This window comes from Gorilla gorilla, chromosome 5 (genome assembly GCF_029281585.2).
Source record: "Gorilla gorilla gorilla isolate KB3781 chromosome 5, NHGRI_mGorGor1-v2.1_pri, whole genome shotgun sequence".
In the NCBI taxonomy this organism is placed as follows: domain Eukaryota; kingdom Metazoa; phylum Chordata; class Mammalia; order Primates; family Hominidae; genus Gorilla; species Gorilla gorilla.
The window spans coordinates 48,170,634-48,176,328 of NC_073229.2; the positions used below are offsets into that span (position 1 = coordinate 48,170,634).

Here is a 5,695-nt window from a genome sequence, read left to right on the forward strand (position 1 = left end):
AGTCAGTTTCCCCTGGTGTTAACATCTCTCATTACTATGGTCCATTTGTCATAGCTAATGAAGCCATTTTCATACCTTATTATTACTAAACTGCAGACTTTATTTGGAGTTTATTAGCGTTCCCCTAATGTCCTTTCTGTGTTTCAGGATTCCATGGAGAATATCACACTACATTTAGTCTCCGTCGTGCCTCCGCGGCATCCTCTGGTCTGTGACAGTTCCTGAGATTTTCCTAATTTTTGATGCCTTTCACAATATTGGGAAGTACTGACCAGATATGTTGTAAAATGTCCCTCAAACTGAATGTAGTTGGGGTATAGATCATGGTTAGACTATGGTTATGGTTGTTTAGATGAGGTGAAGTGCTATTCTCCAAACACCTTATCAAGGTTATAGAATATCAATTTCATGTACCACTGTTGATGTTGAAGTTGATCACCTGGTATATTAGCTTCCTGTAGCTGCCACAACAAATGCCCTCAAAGTTGGCAGCTTACAACAACAGAAAATTATTCTTTCACAGTTCTGGAGGCCCAAACTGCAAAATCAATATGCAGGGCCTCACTCCCTCTGAAGGCTCTAAGAGCAAATCCATTCCTTGAGTCCTCCAGCTCTGGCAGCTGCAGGGCATTGGTCAGCGTTCTTTGGCTTGTAGCCCCATTGCTCCAGTCTCTGCCTCCTTCTTCACATCACCTTCTCCTCTTCTGACTCTCTCTTCTGTGTACCTGTTAGGAAGACACTTGTCATTGGATTTAGGGCCCACCTAGGTCATCCAGGAGGATCTCCTCATTTCAATATCCTCAGCTTAATTACATCTGCAAAGACCCTTTTTTTCCAAACAACTTGAAATTCACAGCTTCTGGGGACTAGGACAGAAACATGTCTTTGTGGGGACCACCATTCAACCCACTACATCTGGCTAAGCTAATATTTCCCAGAGTGGCAATCCACCAGTGCACCCCAGGTTACAATCCTCATTCTAATTCCCAAATAAACTCAACATATTTGGACATTTCTTTAATGTCTTTTTTTTTTTTAGGTTGAAAAATCTGGTATCAGAAGTGATCCTGAAGAAAGATTACCTTTGGAAGAGACTTATGCTGAGTTCATTGCTTGATTTCTTGCCTCTGTTTCTGAACATCTTTTGAGAGCAAAATTTACTTTCTAAAAAGATGGGTATATGTCGACCCTTTAAAAGCTGTTTGGGCTGTTGTCGCCATTCAATGAGAGACTTCAGTCTCCCCAAAGAGAAATTATCTGTTGTCAGGATAAACTGGTACATGAATAAACAAAATTGCCATTAGGGGTCGCACCAGTCTCAAGAAAAATCTGGAGAAAATGGTCACAGGATGGACAATTAGATCACAGGCTGCCCACTAAGTAAAAACAAAAATCCTATACTAGGCACACTATTAAAAAACAAATCGCTCCAACCTCTACCATTTCCTCACAGGAATTATGGAATTTTTCTTTTGCTGTCAAGAAATTAATAAGAGGCAGAACAGGATGCCAAAATTCCAAAGCACCCAATATAGGCCCTCTTCTGGGACTCCTGTAAACTATATGGTCAAAATTTAGGTCAGTGGCTCATGCCTATAATCCCAGCACCTTGGGAAACCAAGGTGGAAGGATCGCTTGAGCTCATGAGTTTGAAACCATCCTGGGTAACATAGCAAGAGCTCATCTCTATTTTTAAAAATTAAAATAAATAAGGAAAGAAAAAAAATTAAGGTCCTCTCCTGTGTACGTTTTGAAATCAACGGGTAGAGTACGCCAAAGCTAATTTGGATCTTCAATTGCCGTCCTTGGGGCCTTTTGAGTTCCCCAAACTTGTCTTCCTTAAAACAAAACTAGAAGACCATGGTCCTAAAATTAAACAATGTGAATGGGAGGCTTAGTTTACTTGGTACTTCAAAGTTTCATAGTGCATTCGGGATTCAAACATTGCCTCCCTCTAAGATTCTATCACAAAATTAACTGAGACCAGCAAACAGTTAAGGAAGGACAACAAGGCTTTAGGGCCCCAGATTCTTTCCTCTCCAGAGGAGAGATTTCCTGTTCTCTTTCCTCTGTTCTTCTGTATCCACCTTTGGCTGAATTACCTTTCCCTCCAATTCCTCAGCTTCCACTACCCTTGAACCTGGACTGTTAAAACTTATCCCCTTAATGGCCGGGCACCGCAGCTCACGCCTGTAATCCCAGCACTTTGGGAGGCTGAGGCAGGCAGATCACGAGGTCAGGAGATCGACACCATCCTGGCTAACACGATGAAACCCCGTCTTTACTAAAAATACAAAAAATTAGCCGGGCGTGGTGGCAGGTGCCTGTGGTCCCAGCTACTCAGGAGGCTGAGGCAGGAGAATGGCGTCAACCAGGAGGTGGAGGTGGCAGTGAGCCGAGATCATGCCACTGCACTCCAGCCTGGGCGACAGAGTGAGACTCCGTCTCAAAAAAAAAAAAAAAGAAAAGAAAAGAAAAGAAAAAAGAAGAAGATACTTGAACAAGCATATTGATAGCAGCACAATTGGTGATTGCAAAAATATGGAACCAGCCCAAATGCCCATCAATCAATGAATGGATAAAGAAAATGTAATTTTATATATATCTATATATATATCTATATCTATATATAGATATATAGATATATATAATGGAATACTACACAGTCATAAAAAGAAAGGAAATAATGGCAGTCAAAGCAACCTGGATGGAGTTGGAGACCATTATTCTAAGTGAATTAACTCCGGAATGGAAAACCAAGCATTGTATGTTCTCACTTATAAGTGGGAGCTAAGCTATGAGAACACAAAGGCTTAAGAATGATACAATGTACTTTGGGAACTGGCGGGGGAAGGGTGGGAGGGAGCTGAGGGATACAAGACTACACATTGTGTACAGTGTACACTAATCAGGTGCTGGATGCGCCAAAATCTCGGAAATCACCACTAAAGAATTTATCCATGTAAACAAACACCACCTGTTCCCCAAAAACTATTGAAATTTAAAAATGTTTTAAATAAATAAAATTTAAAAGGATTAAAAATGGATTATTTGCTTTCAAAAAAAAAGAAATCACCACTTGCACAGTTTTTATGTAATGTGAAATATGAATATCCACAATTACATGAAAAGCTGTTAAATATAATCCTCCCAGTCCGGGCATGGTAGCTCACACATGTTGTTCCAGCTACTGGGAAGGCTGAGGTGAGAGAATCCCTTGAGCCCAGGAGTTCTAGGCTGCAGTGAGCTATGATGGTGCCACTGCACTCCAGCCTGGGTGACAGAGCGAGACCCTGTCTCTAAACAACAGCAATAATAATCCTTCCTTCCTGAGTCAGACGGGCATGGAGACGCTTCTGGAAGGAACGCCGCGATGGCTGCGCAGGGAGAGCCCCATGTCCAGTTCAAACTTGGTTGGTGATGGTGGTACTGAAAAAACAACTTTCATGAAACGTCATTTGACTGGTGAATTTGAGAAGAAGTATGTAGCCACCTTGGGTGTTGAGGTTCATCCCCTAGTGTTCCATACCAACAGGGGACCTATTAAGTTCAATGTATGGGACACAGCTGGCCTGGAGAATTTCGGTGGACTGAGAGATGGCTATTATATCCAAGCCCAGAGTACCATCATAGTGTTTGATGCAACATCAAGAGTTACTTACAAGAATGTGCCTAACTGGCATAGAGATCTGGTATGAGTGTGTGAAAACACCCCCACTGTGTTGAGTGGCAACAAAGTGGATATTAAGGACAAAAGTGAAGGCGAAATCCATTGTCTTCCACCGAAAGAAGAATCTTCAGTACTACGACATTTCTGCCAAAAGTAACTATAACTTTGAAAAGCCCTTCCTCTGGCTTGCTAGGAAGCTCATTGGAGACCCTAACTTGGAATTTGTTGCCATGCCTGCTCTTGCCCCACCAGAAGTTGTCATGGACCCAGCTTTGGCATCACAGTATGAGCACGACTTAGAGGTTGCTCAGACAACTGCTCTCCCGGACGAGGATGATGACCTGTGAGAATGAAGCTGGAGCCCAGCGTCAGAAGTCTAGTTTTATAGGCAGCTGTCCTGTGATGTCAGCGGTGCAGCGTGTGTGCCACTATCTAGCTAAGCGGAACATGTGCTTCATCTGTGGGATGCTGAAGGAGATGAGTGGGCTTCGCAGTGAATGTGGCAGTTCAAAAAATACCTTCATTGTTTGGACCTGCATATTTAGCTGTTTTGGAACACAGTTGATTCCCTGAGTTTCAAATATAGACTGCTACAGTCACATCACAATATTCAGTGGTGAAATCTTGTTTGTTACTGTCATTCCCATTCCTTTTCGTTTAGAATCAGAATAAGTTGTATTTCAAATATCTAAAAAAAAAAAAATCCTTCCTTTTTCAACTCAATATTTGTGTAAGGCTAGATTTTTTAACATATACACTTCAATCAAAGTAAGAGAATGGCTGGGATGCAGCTGGAGGCCATAATCCGAAGTGAATTAATGCAGGAACAGAAAACCAAATACTGCATCTTCTCACTTATAATTGGGAGCGAAACACTGAGCACACATGGACATAAACATGTGTATAACAGACACTGTAGACAACTAGAGTGGAGAGGGTGGGGACGTGGGTTGAAAAACTACCTGTGGGTGCTATGTTCACTACCTGAGTGACAGGATCCATACCCCAAACCTCAGCATCAGACAACATACCCATGTAACAAACCGGCACATGTACCCCCTGTATCTATTTTTTTCTTTTTTTTTTTTTATGAGACAATTTCACTCTTGTTGCTCAGGCTGGAGCGCAATGGCGTGATCTCGGCTCATCGCAACCTCCGCCTCCCGGGTTCAAGCGATTCTCCTGCCTCAGCCTCCTGAGTAGGTGGGATTACAGGCATGCGCCACCACCCCTAGCTAATTTTGTATTTTTAGTAGAGATAGGGTTTCTCCATATTGATACGGCTGGTCTCGAACTCCCGACTGGGATTACAGGCGTGAGCCACCGCGCCTGGCCACCCCCTGTATCTAAAATAAAAGTTAAAAATTTAAAAATAAGTACATAAGATAATGTATGCTATGAGCCAAGAATGATGCTTGCAAAATTTTGCAAGAACAACACTTATGAAAATGAAAAATAATCACTCTTCTTGTTACCAAAAATCTTGGTAGCTGCAGAAGGTGGGATCTTTCCTCACTGCGAGTCGCAGAGCCAATACATGAAACCAAAAGTGAGCCTTAAGCAGAGCAAGCTTTATTTCCTGCACAGGACTTGTAAAGAGGAGAGCAGCTCTGCCAAGTCAACTTCTCCACTAGTGAGGCGGCTAGTGAGGGGTGAGGGGGCTAAAATGTAGGATTGCTCTAATGAAGGGGTTGGGCATTAAAAGTGAGGGGGAGGAATATTCATATGTTTTATGGGAACAGGCAGTGAACTTCTCCAAACCGGTAATACCGCTTTCCTTTCGGTCCTTTTAGGACTTCTTCTACTCATTGTCATGGAGATTGTCAACTGTCACGGCATGGATGGGAGCGCAATTTAGCCTGGAAACGGGATTACAATGAAGCATGAGGTCTTTTTGAAGTCATTTGGCCAGCTCTCTTGCTTGTAACGAGTCTCAGCTGGTTTGACTACAAAGGCAACTTCTTGAAGCAGATCCTGTTTTTGTTTTTTGTTTCTTGTTTTTTTCCCCGAGACATCTCACTCTGT

The 5,695-nt window shown here is 42.5% G+C and overlaps 1 pseudogene; it reads left to right on the forward strand.

Moving 5' to 3' along the window:
• The first annotated feature begins 3,343 nt into the window (after window positions 1-3,343).
• On the forward strand, window positions 3,344-4,094 carry LOC101153946 (GTP-binding nuclear protein Ran-like; annotated as a pseudogene).
• The last annotated feature ends 1,601 nt before the right edge of the window (window positions 4,095-5,695 follow it).